The sequence below is a fragment of the Anguilla rostrata genome, chromosome 8, assembly GCF_018555375.3.
Source record: "Anguilla rostrata isolate EN2019 chromosome 8, ASM1855537v3, whole genome shotgun sequence".
Classification (NCBI taxonomy): Eukaryota; Metazoa; Chordata; class Actinopteri; order Anguilliformes; family Anguillidae; genus Anguilla; species Anguilla rostrata.
This window is the reverse complement of record NC_057940.1, coordinates 57,388,451-57,408,470: the sequence shown is the minus strand read 5'-3', so window position 1 is coordinate 57,408,470 and position 20,020 is coordinate 57,388,451. Positions and strand designations below refer to the sequence as shown.

At 42.0% G+C, this 20,020-nt stretch overlaps 1 long non-coding RNA gene across 2 annotated transcripts; it reads left to right on the top strand.

Moving 5' to 3' along the window:
• Positions 1–203: 203 nt before the first annotated feature.
• On the top strand, positions 204–18,920 carry LOC135262284 (uncharacterized). Of its 2 annotated transcripts, XR_010332165.1 has the most exons (6): positions 212–226; positions 490–9,777; positions 11,916–14,635; positions 15,367–15,512; positions 17,565–17,683; positions 18,478–18,920. It is a non-coding gene; the product is annotated as an uncharacterized LOC135262284 (long non-coding RNA). The 2 variants fall into 2 exon arrangements; XR_010332166.1 differs by lacking the exon at positions 490–9,777 and having other exon boundaries at positions 204–226.
• The last annotated feature ends 1,100 nt before the right edge of the window (positions 18,921–20,020 follow it).

Sequence of the window (20,020 nt, the reverse complement as noted above, 5' to 3'; positions counted from 1 at the left end):
CTGATGATTATTGATATTATTATTGTTGTTCTTATTGGATGGATCAGGTTTAGCCATAGAATGCTGTTAATTAGTTTGCTGTATCTGTCCTTGCCTCTGATTGGTGGATAAGAGTGCTTGTCTCTCTCTGCAGAGAACTGTGATTGCCTTAATGGCGGCTGGTGCAGGGAGGGGGGAGACTGTGACTGCTCCCAGTTTCAGGGCCTGGGAGAGCGCTGTCAGATCAGTGAGTACCTCGCCCTGTCGCGATCGCCCTGTACCCCTCTTCGGTTCTGTCGTTGTTCCCCTGTACCCCTCTTCGGTTCCGTCGCGTTTGCCCTGTACCCTTCTTCGGTTCCGTCACGATACCCTGTACCCCTCTTCTGTTTCGTCACAATCACCGTGTACCCCTCTTCACTTCCGTTGCAATTGCCCTCTGCCCTGTATTCAAGATAATAAATGACCGCTGTATCTTGAGTGTGTATTATTTACATGTGAAACCTATGGCAGGAGTGTATATTTATTCCATATTGTGGCATCATGAGAGGGCGTGTCATTGATGGGAGGTACGTCCCCTCAAAATGGCTGCAACGCACTACAAAACAGATGGCTGCCGCACAAGAAGACTACAACAACCGGGTCGCCGCCGACTAAAGCCGGCTGCGGCTAATCGACTTGGTGGCGGGTTTATTTAACGAGGCCTTCTCTGAAGGGAGGGGGTTAGATGTGAAGTGATTGTGTGCTTGTCTAAGTGAAGCTTTGTAAACTATTACTTTGGCGGTTGTGAAACTTTCTGTTACCTTTTTAAAGACTGCATTGTTAAAACTTTTTGGTTGATTATTAAAAAGCCCACCACCTTTTGGAAAACTGCATGGACCTGCTTTTGTTTGAGCGCCCCCACACGCTGATGAAGATTCCCAGCCTCTCATGATGCCACAATATTTAACCACAAATATTCAGTGACTAGCATTTTCATTGTTATATCATTGTTATATTTAGGCTATTGTTAGCTTTATCTTGTTGCTTTGATGGTATATGAATTTTAGGTAGTGAAAAAATATTTTTTGCACTCCCAGATAGATGCTATTGTCCAGTGTGTCATGCCTGGGGAGTATTGTTGCAGATGAGACTGCAGGGAGGAGGTGCTTATGAAATGGACAATTGTGGCACTTAGAAACTCCGTATTTTGCATCAGTGTCTTGTATTGTATCCTAAAGGCTGAAATCCTGAATTATGGGGTTTTCACTCATTGTTTGGTTGCAGGAGCACTAAATGTCTGAGGTGAGCAATCTCTGGATGTGATAGTGTTCAAATCTGTTCTATTTAGTTTATACATCACTGGTGATGGGCCCATTTGAGTGGCTGAGTGTGTGTTCATTGGTCACCACTGAGGCTTAAGGATGTGATCTGAAACCCAGCTGTGAGCTGCTTGAGGCGCCTGCAATCCCAGAGATGGCATTAGTCTTTCCCCCAGGATACCAGGGTACTGCATATGCATATGGCTGTCCGTGAGTGACTTTTACTGCATTGAAGATTCTAATATTTTGATAAGTGCAAAAGCAATAGACAATTATTAGTTAGCAATTTAAGTGTAAGAAAATGGTAGTTTAAAATACGAAAAGATCTGCACTTGAGGGCGAGGCGGGATTTGACTGTCCAACCTTGCACTTTGCAGTCATTTATTAAGAAGACAGGTCAGTAAGCACAGCTGAGCTCCGGTTGTATCCATATGGCCTGGCGATATTGTAGGAGGTTAACTGAACGTGTAGATGGTATGTCATAATGCAGTGTATACGTTCAGTGAACGGCGGGTAGATGTGGTGCAAAAGCAAGAGTTGAGAAATAAAAGACAATTATTAGTGAGCAAATGAGCATGTATAAGAAATTCCGTTCGGGGGGGGGCTTGAACTTGCGACTCAACAATCCGCAGACTGGTTTTGGCGAAGAATTGGCTGGTGTAGGTAAAATGACCAATGGAGAGACATATTCTTTGTGGGCTAGGAGGTAGGAAAAAGGAGACGTGGACATGTGAAGTTGTTAATGAATTATGTCTGTTGAAATGGGGTCAGAATGTACCAAAATTAATGTTTTTAAAGGCTGAGAGTCTGGTTTTTGCAGTTATTTCTGTGGGGAACCCTGAAAAGTGCCAAACTCTCAGTGCTGTATAGATATGGGGCATGCCGCCCCGCCAAGGCATAACTTGGTGGGATGGCATACCTTCCATCCCAATGTACCTGAGTCACTAAAAGGGGCAATTATTAAGCCATCATTGAAGAAACCAAATCTAGAACCTGACAAAATGGGAAAACTATAGACCTATTTCAAACCTTCCATTTTATCGAAATTATTGGAAAAAACTGTTGCTAAGCAACTTAGTGCACACCTTAGCTCTAATGGTATCCATGAAATCATCCAATCAGGGTTTAGACCCTACCACAGCACAGAAACCACACTTATGATCTGCGATTGTCAGCCGACCATTACTCTTTGTTGGTTCTTGTACTCCTCGAACTGAGTGCAGCTTTTGATACAACAGATAATGAAATTCTACTGGACAGATCCCAGGCCTGTGTTGGACTTCATGGACAGGCACTCGCATGGTTTAGATCATACTTATGTGACAGGAAACAGTTTGTTAAATTAAAAGAAGAGTGCAGCTACTCAACAATGAAATACGGTATTCCACAAGGATCAGTGCTAGGACCAGTACTTTTCTCACTATATATGCTACGACTTGGCAATATTATCCGGACACATGGCATAGAGTTCCACTGCTGTGCGGACGATGCACAGATTTATATTTCAATGAAACCTGGTGAAGCACTGCCGCTTTCACGGCCTGTATTGTAGATATCAAGGTTTGGATGCTTTCTAATTTTCTGCTCCTGAACTTGAATAAGACCGAAATATTGGTTTTAGGTCCCAAAATATTAAGGGAGAAAATGTCTACTCTTACCCTATACTGTGATGGTTGTTTGGCTGAACCAGACATGGTTGTTAAAGACCTTGGTGATTACCACTGATCCTGATTTAACCTTTGACATGCATATAAAAACCATATCCAGAATTGCTTTCTTTCAGTTATGCAACATAGCTAAAATTAGGCATTTCCTGTCAGTGGGGGATGCAGAGAAATTGATCCATGCTTTTGTTACGTCTAGGCTAGATTACTGTAATGCCCTGCTATCTGGCTGCCCTAATAACTTGTTAAAGAGTCTTCAGCTTGTGCAGAATGCAGCTGTTCTTCACCAGAAGTAAGAAGTGTGAACACTAGTGTCGCTTCACTGGCTACCCATTAAGCATAGGATAGAATTCAAGGTTTTGCTCCTGACCTTTAAAGCTCTGCACGGACGTGCACCAGTGTACATAACCAACCTGCTCCTACCTTGTAAGCCCACAAGGTCACTTCATTCTCAAGATGCAGGCTACTTGGTAGGCCCAAGAATTTCTAAAAACCTTAAAGCTGACAGAGCTTTCTCCTACAGAGCCCCACTACTGTGTAAAAGCTTCCAAATTTATAAGGGAGTCGGACACAGTCTCAATATTTAAATCTAGAAAACGCACATTTATGCTCAGGCTTATCAGTTATAGTCTGGAGACAGGGTGGGAGAAGCCTGTAGTCATAGAGCATTGTGGGGTGGTATCCTTTCCTTACTGTCACCTGTCAATCAGCTGTTTCCCCATGTTACATGGGCTGGCTCTTTAATAGGCGGGTATGGTTGTCCCCCCTCATGACAGCATGGGCTCTCCATCCCTGTCCTAGTAGCTATGCAGCCACAGACTATTCCTATTGTCCCTTATGTCATGGGTGGAGGGTGTAGTTGCTGATGAGTCTGCAGGGAGGGGGTGCTTGTTAAAAGAACGGCCAGAGCGAAAATGGTGCCGCTGCGAAACTCCATATTCAGCATAGTTGGTGTGTATCGTCTACTAATGACGATACAAAGCATTTCTGTTTTCAAATCGTACTTTGGTTGCAGGAGCAATGAATGTCTGAGTTGAACAATCCAGGCACGCCGGCGTGCCGACCACTAGGGGGTGTGCGCTAAGTGGTTAAAACCCTAGGTTAGCCTCCACCCTAATTAAAAAATGAAACCCTAACCCTAACCCTCATTAAATACATAAAACCCTAGGTCAGCCTCAACCCCAAAAAAAAAAAATGAAACCCTAGGTCAACCCTAATTAAATAATTAATACACAACATCAGCCTCAACCCTAATAAAAAATAAAACCCTCAGTCAGCCCCAACCCTAATTAACAAATAAAGCCCTAAGTCAGCCCCAACCCTAATTAAAAATCTTGGCTTTTCTGTGTGGGGTTTGCATGTTCTCCTCGTATCCGTGTGGGTTTCCTCCGGGTACTCCGGTTTCCTCCCACAGTCCAAAGACATGCAGGTAGGCTTATTGGTCACTCTAAATTGCCCATAGGTGTGTGTGTGTGTGTGTGTGTGAGTGAATGGTATCTGTGCCCTGTGATACATTGGCGGCCTGTCCAGGGTGTATTCCTGCCTCTCGCCCAATGCATGCTGGGATAGGCTTCAGCAACCCCTGTGACCCTGCCCAGGATAAGTAGGTATAGATAATGGATGGATGTTGGGAGGAAATATTTAGCCTCTTAAGCATCATTTTATCAGAAGGTAAATAATCACTCAAAACAAAAACAAAATTAAGAGAAATTAACAGTGTATTAAAATCCTGCATCCAATCCCACATTACATAGGGGCCCCCAGGACCTAATTTGAAAACCATTAATATAAAGTAGAAAAGGCTGCTCATGTGTAATGTATGCAATTTTAGCACAAAGTGCAATTAGTCACAAAACAGATGTGCCATTGCACCTGTGCACAGAGTTCTCCAGTACAGGTGGGGTTGTCAATCCCCCCTACTTCTGCACCCAGAAAAATTCCTGGAGATTTTTGAAGATTTTGTTTAAAAATGTGCTACTAAGATAACACCCGGAGTAATTACAATTCCTTGTCAAGCTGTCGGGTCAACTGTCATTTTCTATTGGGTTCTTGTTCATTTTCTGCTGACCCAACTGGATGCTGCGACGCAGATAACGATGAGCTAACATGAACTTTGTGCACCTGGTTATTTTTTTCAGTGTTTGTAATGAGGAGGTCAGGGACAGATACTATAAAACCATGTTGACTTTGAATAAGCAGAAGCAGTTTGCTTGCGATGATAAGCTTAGGATGGATGTTACACTATCCAAGATCAAAAAACTCTGTTTTATAATTTACGCAACAGCTGTGGAAAATTCCAGCTTGCAGAAAAAAGAAATGAGCAGGTCCTAATTTTGAACTTTAAAAGGGAGACAGAAAACATAGGTGTGCCCAGCGGCTGGGCATGGGATTTGGAAGAGAGGCCACAGAGAAATGTTCCCTATAAATAAAGTAATGGGGAGAAAACATTTCTTCATACGTTTTCAATGGAGATATATTTGCCTGTTCGGTTACCGTATTGTAGCGAGAGAAGAAAAAAAATAAATTCGATTGTTTGTGGCATTGTTGGACCGAAATGTGCAGTATCCCTAAGAGATGCTTGGGACCTAGATGCACCATGTTTGCTGTTACATGACAAGCATTCTGATTGGCTGTCTTTCTCAAATGGATTTTTGTCCAATGACTTCTGACCCTAACATCCTAAATGGTAAATGGACTGCATTTATATAGCGCTTTTATCCAAAGAGCTTTACAATTGATGCCTCTCATTCGCCAGAGCAGTTAGGGGTTAGGTGTCTTGCTCAAGGACACTTCAACACGCCCAGAGCGGGGTTTGAACCGGCAACCCTCCGACTGCCAGACAATCGGTCTTACCTCCTGAGCTATGTCGCCTGTCTGTTGTTTGGTCGGAAAATCATCAATAACAACATATAGCCCAACGTATATTTTTGAAGAGCTTAAGAAGACTGGCTGGATTGATATAGTTATTACTAAGGCCCAAAATGTTTTTAATATACAGTTGTCTTTAACAATATCATTGGACCGCTTTAAAATTTTTTTCTTGAGCAACATTTAAGTCAAAGTTTAGATAATATTCCCACCATTTTTCCCTAATACCATCATTTTCAGGGTGACGTACGCTTACAATTTTTTATGGTCATAATTATGGAACAGTTTGCAGTCATTTCAGTTGTTTTTTTATTAAGACATTAATACATGAATATTGATCATGTAAAGACACGATATGGGGACATAGTCATTTGCACAACATGATTTGAGAGCTTCTCAGTTCACACCAGAGGACACAGAGCCTCTCATCCCCCAGATGAATGCAGCAACAAAATATTTTTATAGTTTATATTTAATATAGCTGTCTGAAGGTTTTTTTCTTTTTCTTTTTTTTAATCAAATGCTTTTATTTTGTCTCTGGTGTAGTGTACTCTGTGTGAGGCTTAAGGCTGCTTAAGGGCTAAGGGCTGTGTATTCATGCAGTTAATTTGCATGTCATTAATTTGAACTCAGGTCTCGAACTCTCACCAGGGACTTGGACCAGAAACTTCAACCAACTGAAATTCCAACACCCAACAGCTAGGCTACCCAAAATTAGTTCTATGTTTTATCCAAGTTGTTTCCAGTCCTTTTCTTGTTAAGGCCATGGTCCCAATTACTGAATTTCATCAAGTCAAGACTTGTCTTAGTAAACCGCTGAAACCAATATTTTATCAAGCTTTCTGGTTAGATGGTAAATGTCCAAGATTTTTTGTTTCTAGTTCAGTAACCTCATCTTTCAAAATCAAGTTTCACAACTTGCGGGGGAGTTGGTCGTTGCACTAAAGACTTCTCAGAATTGTTTTTCCTGTTTAACCCCTTCACTCAGATGGAAAATCTTGTCCATTAAGGAGGTGTTCTGTTCAAGGCTTTATAACAACAGATGTGAGCATCACAGAGACTTGGAAAATGGCTTAAATGAAGCAAGACACTTGTACTATTTGCAATACTAACTTTAATTTAGTAAGATTATGTATGTATATATATATGTGTGTATATATATATTTATTATATATGTGTGTGTGTATATATATATATGTTATATAAAATGTTATTATAAAAAATTATAATAAAAATATGTTCATTTTTGGTGACGCATATGACCATGTCACATGGCCAGCTGCAGGCAGAAAAGAGCTGGCAGCTGTGCTGGAAATTTCAGCTGTATCCACCGGCGGTGAGAAGAGTCAAGAGACTAACGCACAACATTCAGTTTAAGCTTTTAATGTTTGCAAACAAAAGCATACATGAGAACACTCTTACCCAGTGTCCTGAGTTGCAGCTCAGGGACTTCCCGTCTTATAGGGGTTTGGGTCTTGTAAAACAGATAATTCATGCTAGGCGGTTTGAAGCTGATGGGCAGAAAGGCTATCTGAGGTGTTGCAGCTGTGTGTACATCAAGGATACATTTTTGTGTTTGGGGGGTCCAACCTTGGTACAACCTGAGGAAGGACAAACAGACACATTCTCAGGCACGCGATGCTCTGCACGTGTTCCTCCCCCCTCAACCAGCAATTTACATCAATATATACACAAGCGTCATTTTTCTATCACACGGCCCATTTAAAACAGGTTTAAATTGCTTGACAACTTAAACTACGGCTGTGCCATTCAAATTTATTGTTCATTAAATTCAAAATAATGTAATATTGTAAAAAGTTCTAACAGTGCCATGAAAAACTATTTGCCCACTTCCTGATTTCCTCCATTGTTGCATATTTGTAAAAACTGAATGGTTTCAGATCTTTAGACAAAATGAAATAATAGACAAAGGCAACCTGAGTAAACACAAAACACATTTTTAAAATTATTAATTTATTGCATGAAAAAAGATTTCAAACATCCATATCGCCCTAGTGAAAAAGTAACTGCCCCCTTAGTTACTCAATCAACCTAATTTAACTGATAATTAGATTGAGCAGTTTGAACAGAACCAGGCCTCACTGCAACCAGCCCTGCTGAGTCTAAACCTCACTCATATTGAGCCTTACCATCAGAGTGAAATAGTCACCACAAAGTTCTGCAAGCATAGTTTGCACAGGGAAGCAGTTTTATTTGCTTTTACATGAACGTTAAACAAGCATGACTCTAAAAATAAACGGTATACACCATCAATCAATTGATAAATTCTCCCAAAAGACTGGGTTACACGGTGGTTAGGGTGCTGGGCTGTAGAGGTTAAGATGCTGGGCTGTAGTCTAGTGGTTAGGGTGCTGGGCTGTAGTCTAGTGGTTTGGATGCTGGGCTGTAGTCTAGTGGTTAGGGTGCTGGGCTGTAGTCGAGTGGTTAGGGTGCTGGGCTGTAGAGGTTAGGATGCTGGGCTGTAGTCTAGTGGTTAGGGTGCTGGGCTGTAGAGGTTAGGATGCTGGGCTGTAGTCTAGTGGTTAGGGTGCAGGGCTGTAGAGGTTAGGGTGCTGGGCTGTAGCCTGGTGGTTAGGGTGCTGGGCTGTAGTCTAGTGGTTAGGGTGCTGGGCTGTAGAGGTTAGGGTGCTGGGCTGTAGAGGTTAGGATGCTGGGCTGTAGTCTAGTGGTTAGGGTGCTGGGCTGTAGTTTAGTGGTCAGGGTGCTGGGCTGTGGTCTAGAGGTCAGGATGCTGGGTTGTAGTGGTCAGGGTGCTGGGCTGTAGTCTAGTGGTCAGGGTGCTGGGCTGTAGTTTAGTGGTCAGGGTGCTGGGCTGTGGTCTAGAGGTCAGGATGCTGGGTTGTAGTGGTCAGGGTGCTGGGCTGTAGTCTAGTGGTCAGGGTGCTGGGCTGTAGTCTAGTCATTCAGGTGTTGGGTTGTAGTGGTCAGGGTGCTGGGCTGTAGTCTAGTCATTCAGGTGTTGGGTTGTAGTGGTCAGGGTGCTGGGCTGTAGTCTAGTCATTCGGGTGTTGGGTTGTAGTGGTTAGGATGCTGGGCTGTAGTCTAGTGGTCAGGGTGCTGGGCTGTAGTCTAGTCATTCAGGTGTTGGGTTGTAATGGTCAGGGTGCTGGGCTGTAGTCTAGTCATTCAGGTGTTGGGTTGTAGTGGTCAGGGTGCTGGGCTGTAGTCTAGTGGTTAGGGTGCTGGGCTGTAGTCTAGTCATTCAGGTGTTGGGTTGTAGTGGTTAGGATGCTGAGCTGTAGTCTAGTGGTCAGGGTGCTGGGCTGTAGTCCAGTCATTCAGGTGTTGGGTTGTAGTGGTTAGGGTGCTGAGCTGTAGTCTAGTGGTCAGGGTGCTGGGCTGTAGTCCAGTCATTCAGGTGTTGGGTTGTAGTGGTCAGGGTGCTGGGCTATAGTCTTGTGGTTAGGGAGCTGGATTGGTTGCCAAAAGGTTGATTGGTGGGCCCTTGATTAAGGCCTTTAAAGCTACATTGGAGATTCACCCCTGCTTAATGCAACATGTCAGTCACTTTGGGTAAAAGCTGATGATATATAACTTTGTTAAGTACTGTAAATGTCCTGTCCTGTGTTCTTCGTGTCTGAGGAGAGCTGTGTTGATGGACTGACATTTGCAGGTTCTTTCTCTCTCTCCCTCTGACTTCCCCTGTCATTCTCTCTCTCCCTCTGACTTCCCCTGTCATTCCCTCTCTCCCACTGACTTCCCCTGTCATTCTCTCTCTCTCTCTGACTTCCCCTGTCATTATCTCTCTTCCTATCTCCCTGTTGTGGACAGCTCTGTAGTTGGTGCCCTGAAAGTTCTTCCAATCTGATTAAGTGTGCATGTGTGGCAGCGTTCCCATTGAACTTAGTTCTGCCAGCAGCCTTAATAATGGTCCCACACTGTGTACATACCACCTATAAATTCAGCACACACCACACATTACTATTAGAGTTTCTGCTGAGATCAAGGTAAGCTTTCAGTTGTGTTATTCATGTGACTTCCATTGTCTTACTTCCATTTGATGATTTTTAAATGTAAAGATTAATTATATTTCTAGAAAAATGGTACATGTGGTAACAAATACATTATCTTTTTTGACAAAAATGTACATACATAGTTCTCAAATCTTTATTTAAATCAGATAAAAATGTCCATGTAAATGTATGTAAAATATGTATAAAATCCTTCCATGTATATGTAAAAATGTTTATGGAAAGTGCTTTTAGAATATGTATAAAAGACTACCGTGCTAAAACTGTGCAGCACAAGAAGAGTCATATAAAGTAGTGGTTTCCAAACTCAGTCCAGTGGGATGCCTGTGTATGCTGGTTTTAGTTCCAACAGCAATTACAATTCCTGGATTTCAAGAAGTTAATTAATAAGTTATTTGTCATTTTTTGAGGAATTGTTTAGCCTCTTTTTTTTATTTAGCCACATTTTGTCAGAAGTAGCTATGCATGTCATAAAGAATAAACATCCTATATACATATTGCATGATATTGCAAACAATTATATAAAGAGAGGTACAATTTTTAACTGATCAAAATCATTGTGAATCAACAGGCTCCTAATTGGTGAAATGTGGACACATGGCCACTAAAACTATCCAGTTGGTAGATAACAAGTATTCAGGGCTTTTAAATAAGTAATAATTACACTGAACAAAAAGATAAATGCAACACTTATCAATTTCAAAGATTTTATTGAGTTGGTAATAACCAACAACCATGTTGACTTTGAATAAGCAGAAGCAGTTTGCTGCGATGATAAGCTTAGGATGGGTGCTACACTATCCAAGATCAAAAAACTCTATCTGTTTTATACTTTATGCAACAGCTGTGGAAAATTCCAGCTTGCAGAAAAAAGATATGAGCAGGTCCTAATTTTGAACTTTAAAAGGGAGACAGAAAACATAGGTGTGCCCAGGGGCTGGTCATGGGTTTCGGATTCAGCTATCTTTCTCGAACAAATTTTTGTTGCTGACCAATGACTTCTGTGGAAATATCCAGTCTGTTGTTTGGTCGGAAAATCACTTAAGAAGACTGGCTGGTTTGATATAGTTATTACCAAGGCCAAAATTGTCTTTAATAATATCTTTAGACTGCTTTAACATATTTTTTCTTGTGAAAAATTTAAGTCAAAGTTTAGATAATATTGACCTTTTTTTCTAATACTATCATTTTTCATGGTCATAATCGTGGAACAGGTTGCTGTCATTTCAGTTGTTTTTTAATAAGACATTAATAGATGAATATTGATCATGTAAAGACACAATATGGGGACATAGTAATTTGCACTACATGATTTGAGAGCTTCTCAGTTTCACACCAGAGGACACAGATTGCCACTCACTCCCAAAATGATGCAACAACAAAATATTTTTATAGTTTAAATTTTAGACAGCTATCTGAAGTTTTTTTTTTTAATCAAGTGCTTTTATTTAGTCTCTGGTGTAGTGTACTCTGTGTGAGTCTTAAGGCTGTTACACGCTAAGGGCTAAGGGCTAAGGGCTAAGGGCTAAGGGCTAAGGGCTAAGGGCTATGGGCTATGGGCTATGGGCTATGGGCTATGGGCTATGGGCTATGGGCTATGGGCTAAGGGCTAAGGGCTAAGGGCTAAGGGCTAAGGGCTAAGGGCTAAGGGCTATGTATTCATGCAGTTAATTTGCATGTCATTCATTTGAACTCAGGTCTCAAACTCTCACCAGGGGCTTGGACCAGCAACTTCAACCAGCTGAAATTCCAACACCCAAAATTAGTTTAATTTTAGGCTACCCAAAATTAGTTCTATATTTTATCCAAGTTGTTTCCAGTCCTTTTCTTGTTAAGGCCATGGTCCCAATTACTGTGAATTTCATCAAGTCCATACTAGTCTTAATAAACCACTGTAATCAATATGACATAGAGCTTTCTTGTTAGATGGTAAATGTCCCAGTTTTTTTGTCAGGATTGTTTCTAGTTCAGTAATTTAATCTTTCAAAATCATGAGAGTCAAAGCTCTCCTTAAATGCTTCAATAAGAGAGTCAGTACCATTTCACTAGCAGTGTACTGTGTTTGCTTTAGCTTGGCTCTGATGTTGTTCATGTGGATTGTTGTTGTCATACAGGGAACCAATGATGGAGTCCAAAAAAGTCTTCTTCTTAGTGCTCTATCTCCTCTTGTACAGCAGCTTCTCAACTGCCGATCTCAATCCAGACCTTGTAAATCAAGTGGAAAAGGGGATAGACACCAGTGTCAAACTATTGGAAAGTCTTGATGCACTGGCAAAGTTAACCGAAAAAGTGGAAGAAGGAGCAAAGACCATCCAAAAAGTCTTGCAAGTCCTTGATAAGCTGGCAAAGATTGCATCAGCTCTTAGTTTTGTTGGAGCATTGGTGAGTTTTATCTTTGCTTTTATCCCCCAGCAAGATCCAACTTTGGAGTTCATGAAAGTCCAGTTTTCAGAGGTCAACAGGAAACTGGACTCCCTTGCACTCCAAATAAACTCTCTGGCAGAAAAAATGGAATGGACAGCGTATGCCAGTATCTATTCAAGGGATGAGAACAACATCAAGAACTCCTGGACCAAACTGAGAGAGTTCATAGACAGTGCTGCTAAGGCAGAAACGGAAAAGGAGAAGACCAGATTAGCTGAAAGATTCACCACTTTCTATGAGAACACTGGAACAGAGAACAGCGTTTATAACTTTCACAGTTACCTGACTGAGAACAACCCAGCCAGCCTGAATAAGAACCTCTTAGTACTTGTCACTGAAAAGTCTGAAGGGAATTTTAAGACCCTTGTGCAATTTACTGCATATTTTACTTCTCTGATGGTCACTGGATTGCAGCTGAATCTTCATTATTATGCATTGAAGGGTTATGATGGTAAGCTTAAAGCAGAAGAGGCAGTCAAACAGCTATCCAACGTCCGGGCAAAGATACAGGATGTATTGATTGAGTGTACAGACAGCTTTGGGGTGTGGGCAGAGAAAGATGTGCAGAAAATTGGGACTGAGACATTACCAGACAATACGCATCTTGCCTTCAGCATCAAGGAGCACTTGGACAACAAGTTCAGCTGGTATGAGTGGACAATCATTGTTCATGATAAAAAAGATGAAGAGAGGACCTATGGAAACTCAATTAATGTCATAGCTCAAAACAAAGTAGTAATACACCTCCTACACAGGGAGAAAGGGTTCAGTGTAAATGAGGGCATTAAAACTCAAATGGAACAGGAGTGGAATAGCAAAGGGCAGCTCTGTAAGGAAAAAATATCCCAGTGGCCTCTTATTTTTCAGAGCACACCTATGAAACATGTAGAATACATACATGAACCGTCAGATTATGCTCAAACAATCGATAACGGGCATCTGCAACTAAAATGTCCAAACGCAGTTATACCTTCACAAACAGGTGCGATATACACAGACTATAAAACCTTTACAGTATATTTAAAGAGTCAGAAACTTGTTGAATATCCTCCTTGTTCTAATGTGAACTGTAACAAAGGTGAGTGCAGACAAATCAAAGACACATCAACCGGAATCTGTAAGTGCGAGAAAATGTTCTACGGTCCAACCTGTCAGGGAAGCGTTCAGGATGACATTGACTATGCAATCATGGAAACTAAGATCATTGGTATCTCTTACCAGCCTGTGCCAGATCTGACAACAATTTATTATGATCTTAAGGAAATGAAAAAATACATGGAAGACGTGGTGAACACCCTACGACAAGACATCCAGTGGACGCAAATATTTGTTAAATACATTGACGTGATTGAGAAATTCAGATATTTGGAAAAATGTCACGCTTTTCTAAAGAATGAAACGATGGCTCAGGATCAGTTTGTCTCTGAGGTTAAAGCCCTTTTTACTGAAAGCAACACATTCCTTTACATGCTGCACAAGTTTGATCTAATGATGCAAGGGACAGGCTTTGGAGACAAATCCAACATCCTGGACATTCTTCGCAAATCACTACTCACAGATGACCAGAGTCAAACAACAGCATGTTCTAAATCCTACAGCGAGAGAGTTGATTATTTTGTTCGGGTGATGTTTGCCATGGAGATGGAAGCCGTCTTGGGGTGGGAGAAATATCGGCTGGTCAAACTGGAACTAGGAGACCCAGTGACTCCAAAAGAAATGGGCTTTGGCCCTTTCATTTCAAGTACTACTTCACTAGAATCTCAACTGAAGAGTGACATGGACCCCATACCTATATTTAAAGAGTATACCGCTAAGCAATGGAGCCTGTTCAACAGGAACGGCTGTGGCTCACTCAAGGCAGAGCTCCTGTCCAACACTTACTGTGAGAAGCCCTATCACAGCACAGACCAGCAGGAGGTCCCACTGACCTGCCAAAATGAGTACCGGCCCTTTCCAGAGACAGAAAAGTGCTCTAAAGGAAAATGGAGTGCCCTGCCTGTGTGTTACACTCATCCTGAGAGGGGAAGTGCCACGTGCAAGTCTGAGAATGGAGTTACAGTCTGTACAGCCTCCTGTTCTACTGGTTGGGCCTTTGCTGATGGGAAGACTAGTGACACCTACCAATGTAACAAGCAGCCCTGTCCATCATTCACACCCAGAGCTTGTAACAGATGCACCAGTGATGGTGCATGTGGATACAGTGAAGTCTGCCGCAATGGTGAATGTGTGGATGGATGCAGTGTGTATAGCTGTGGGGTGAACGCACAATGTTCTACCAGAAACCACGTCCAGAGCTGCAGCTGTGTGAGTCCATGGATTCCGTGGAAAAACGAGGAACCTGACAGAGAAGGCTGCCGCTACAAGGAGCTTCAGTGGATGGGTCGCTCTTTCTCGGATCCCATTCCAGAAAGTAAGTATCACATTTTACATAAAATGATTCCTCTGATGTTTGTATCGTAAGTGACGTGCATATTACACTAAGCAGGGGGGTCAGTCTTCCCTGGAGCAATGTGGGGTTGAGGGCCTTCAGCAGCCACTCCAGCAGCTCCAGGATTTAAACTGGCAACACTTTGATGACCAGTCCAGCACCCTACCTTTTAGCATCACACCAATCAATTGCTGATGCCTTGAATAGTTAATTTGTTGAGTGTTACTGGATGTGAGGTTACTAATGGACTGGATGGCACATTCAGTACTCAGAATGTTTATCAGGTATTGAAATAGAGGATAAAGAAGTAGTGGATGAATTACTTAAACTAAAGACAAATAAGGCAGCAGACCCTGATGGCATATACCCAAGAGTACCCAAAGACTTAGGTATCATCATCTTTAAACCACTGGTAGGTATTTTTAGACAGTACTTAGAAACTGGAGAAATACCTGAGGACTGGAAGCAAGGTAATATAATACCAATAAATAAGAAGGTACCAAACAGATCCAAGAAACTTCAGGCCTGTCAGTTTAACTTGCATCACATGCAAAATACTGCAATCTATCTATAGAACTGAGATCTCTCCATGTTTGCAGCTAAATGATGTCAATGTAAATAACAGAACTGCGATCTCCTCCGTGTTTGCAGATAAATGATAATAATGTAAATAACAGAACTGCGATCTTCCCATGTTTTCTGACCTTTGACAGATGCTGTGAAATCTCAGACTGGTTATCATATTTGTCGAGCGCACGGCCCAGATGGTGGATGGCATGGAGGATGGATCTGGATCCATGGCGTCAACACCTGCAATTATGAGTATGACTGGCATGAGAAAACGGCTGACAGTTTTCAGGTAAGAGTGTATATGTGCATGCCTGTGTGTATGCTTGCATGTAGGCATAGCTGCATGTGGTAAGTTGCTGGGTGTTGGTTCATTGTAGATTTGTAGTTGGGAACTTACAAGATTTTTTTGTGGTTTATTATGCAACATTCAGATTCTGTTATGAGATGTGTGTGAGGTACCATTCAACAGGGCACTCCATGCTGAAGGCTCAGTGGGAACTCAATCACTCCATTACATTACAGGCATTTGGCAGACGCTCTTGTCCAGAGTGACGTACAACAAAGTGTCTAACCATAACCAGGAACAAGTATGACAAAAACCCTAGAGAGAAGTACCGGTCCAAGTGCAGGGAACAACCGCATAGTTCAATTTGGACCCTGAAGGTTAAACTGTTTAACACTAACACAAACGAGAACAGCAACAACGCAGTCTATGCAAAAATACAAGCAGTAGTTAAGACAGGTGCATTAACTAAGTCACCAACAAAACAGCTACCTAGTTACAACCCTAAGCTTACAGTCATTTACAGGGAGGTAGGGAGGGATGGGGAGAGGTGCAGCCTGAAGAGGTGAGTCTTCAGTCGTCGCTTGAAGTGGGTCAGTGTCTCAGCTGTTCTGACCTCCACGGGGAGGTCATTCCACCATCGTGGGGCCAGAACAGACAGGAGACGTGTTCGGGAAGCGCAGGTGCGAAGAGGGGGAGGCCAGGCGTCCTGAGGTAGCAGAACGGAGGGATCTGGCTGGCATGTAGGGTTTGAATGTCTTGTGGTGGTATGCTGGGGCTGATCCCTTGACTGCCTGGTATGCTAGGTCCAATAGGTCCAAGGTTACAGGCTAATATCGTGCTTTCAAGTGTGTATCGACACTATCTTGGGCTTTTGTGTTTAAACAAAACCTAAGTAAGCATCATATACTACTTTCTCCGGATTACTCACCAAAGTAAATTGTAAATCGAACGACGCGAACAACTAAAGAAAATACGGTAGAAGCGCATCATGGCTTCCATTCCCTGCATAGTTTGTTGCATGGTTAGTCTTAGCTCTGCTTCCAATTTTACAGGTAATGGTACTTGTTCTAAGGGTCACCTTAATTTATAATTGGCACAGAAAATAGCAGAGTTAGAGACGCACATCCGGACTTTACATCAGATTCATGAGAGTGAGACTTTCTTAGACTCCCTTTTACCCGAGCCGGATGTTAGTTTAGATGCGAGTGTTTCTCCTCCGCCAGTGTCCTCGCTGCAGGACGATTTTATCATGGTACCAAAGAAACATAGTTGCCGGCCCAGGGCCGCCGAGCACCACCCAACTAGCGTTTCCAACCGATATTCCCCACTCAGTAACACACCTACTCAGAAAGCCCTGATCATAGGGGATAGTATTTTGACTGTATGTAGTGACTGTATGAGGGTTGTTTCTGCAGGTGCTGGTGTCATCACTGTGACTGCATGAGGGTTGTTTGCACAGGTGCTGATGTCCTCATTGTGTGACTGTATGAGGGTTGTTTATGCAGGTGCTGGTGTCAGCACTGTGTGACTGTATGAGGGTTGTTTGTGCAGGTGTTGATGTCATCACTGTGACTGCATGAGGGTTGTTTGCCCAGGCGCTGATGTCATCACTGTGTGACTGTATGAGGGTTGTTTGCACAGGCGCTGAAGTCAGCACTATGTGACTGTATGAGGGTTGTTTGCACAGGCGCTGATGTCATCACTGTGTGACTGTATGAGGGTTGTTTGCGCAGGCGCTGATGTCATCACTGTGTGACTGTATGAGGGTTGTTTGCATAGGTGCTGATGTCATCACTGTGTGACTGTATGAGGGTTGTTTACGCAGGCGCTGATGTCATCACTGTGTGACTGTATGAGGGTTGTTTGTGCAGGCGCTGATGTCATCACTGTGTGACTGTATGAGGGTTGTTTGCACAGGCGCTGATGTCATCACTGTGTGACTGTATGAGGGTTGTTTGCGAAGGCGCTGATGTCATCACTGTGTGACCGTATGAGGGTTGTTTGCACAGGCGCTGATGTCATCACTGTGTGATTGTATGAGGGTTGTTTGTGCAGGTGCTGGTGGACCCCTGTGGTGGCAGTGGAGTGCACTGGTTGAGTGGCGGGATATATGCTGACTCTGTTGAGATTGGCCAGGCTGTTTCATGGCCCTGGATTACATACGTGGTGTGCAGGTGAGTCTTCATTCAGCTTCACTGTCTCTCAGCCTCTGTCATATTCAGCTAACATAGTAGAGCATAACACAGTACCTTTCACACACTGTGATAGAGCTTATGAAGGAACACACAGCATGCTTGTGGGGATGTCAAAACCAAATTTGCATTCAAAATGCCACTTTGACTCAATCTGCTGGGCTAGATTAGCCACAATCATAACCTTAATAATAACCGTAACCCAACCCTATCCTCATCCTCACACCAACCCTCAAATACCTAATTCCAACCCTAAACAAACCATAACCCTAAACCTAGCCCCAAAATCCCTGATCCTAACCTTGACCCTATTCTGAAGCTTTAAATATAATACTAAGTCTAAACATTTTTCTTAACCCAAAATGACAATTTCCTCTGGTGGGATTCAGATTCTTTTCACCTTATGGGGACGTTTAGTCCTCACAAAGGTAGTAATACCTGTTCATGCACACAGACCCTGACGCACACACTCATGCACACACACACACACATACAGTTGAAGCCAAAAGTTTACATACACCTAGGCTAAAGACATTCAAACTCAATTTTTTACAACTCCACACATTTCATGTTACCATACATTTCCTGTGTTAAGTCAATTAGGGTATCTACTTTATTTCCATAAGAGGTCATTTCAAATAATAGCTAAGAGACAGATTTATTTTAGCTTTTGTGTACGATATCAGATTTCCAGTGGGTCAAAAGTTTACATACACTTTGTTAGTATTTGGTGGCATTGACTTTTGATTGCTTAACAATTTTTTTCTTTCTTCTAGTCGTCAGAGCAATGGTGTTCCAGGGAAACTCTTTAACACTAGGAGTGGACTAAAGTGTCACTATGGCTATGAAGGCAAGGGTGACCGTGATGACAATTTCTACTCCCTTGTGAAAAAAGGATGCGTTTAGACTCACTGAATTCTTATGGAGAAAATGCAAACACATTTTGGGCCATATATACGAAGTATTTGTGATGCTTTTATAGACGCTAATAAATATTGTTTTTCCATATATACTAAGATACAGGGGATTTGCGCTGGCAAAACGGGAAAGTTTGCATGTGTGGGTTAATGCATATGAAATATCAAATATGATGTGTATTAAGGATCAGTGTGGTCTGATAAATTCACTGCTTGCTCCTTTTAGTATCTCCTGCAGAAATATTAATACTGTCCTTATATCCACTGTATTCTCACCATTACTAATAAACTCTTTGAGCATCCCCTGTGTCAGTATGTTGTCCAATTACCCTAATGGTTTGCACATATGAGATGTTTTCACACTTGAGTGACTCAACCGAAATATGAAAATTTTCCTGAGATTAAAGTTTTCCGCTTCCCGATCATTCACCCATTTCATGTGAAATTGGTTTAAGCTTTTGAAATCAAATGATTAATTTCCACACGCAGGGGTCCGTTCCAGAAAGCTGGCTCATGAAATCTTAAAGTTAAAGTCTGATTTGAGTGTGCTAGATGTGACACATCTGGATTTTTCAGTTCCACAACAGCAGAATCCCGATTAGGCGATTAAGATCGATCAAGCTTGGATAGGGTAAGCCCAAAACGTGCATTCACAGTCAATTTTAAAAGCCATTTCCAATCACGAATGGATAAATTGATGCAACATTGGTTTCCCAGTCTGCAAAACACTGCATACTTTTTTTATACTTCTTTTACACGTCCATTGAACAGACGCTTTGCTTCAATCACATGTTCCGGCAAACTGTTCTAAGCATTAATAATTTAATAGAAATATTTCCTCGTATTTCTTCAGAATTTTATTTATTTCTTGGTTAATTTCAGCCTGTGACCCTGTGTTCTATTAACAGAACTCCTAAAGAATCTTCCATAACTCAATTTACTGATGCCTGTAAGTAGCAGTGAACCTCTATTTAATCACCCCTAATTCTCCTCTTTCCTTGGCTGAATAAATTAAATTCTGTAAATCTGTCCTCCTAACTTTGGAATTCCATGCAACTAGCCAGTTTATTTACCCTTCTTTGCAGTTTCTCCAGAGCATCTATATCTGGTATAATATATACCAGCGTCCTGTTGGCCTTTTCACAGCTACAGTACACGTTTAGACCCTGATAGACTTTGGTCTGCTATCACTCCTTAGTATGTTTTCACTATTCCCATGAAATAGTTCTGTCTTATATACTTTTTTCCACACATGCATAACTTTGAATTTGGCTATATTGAATGTCATCTGCCATGTTTCAGCCCACTTTTGGGTTCTGTGCAGATCTTCTTGAATTATCTTGGTTGATTGCAGAGTATTGTCAGACTACTTTACTACTGATCACAGAAGCAAGATGATTTA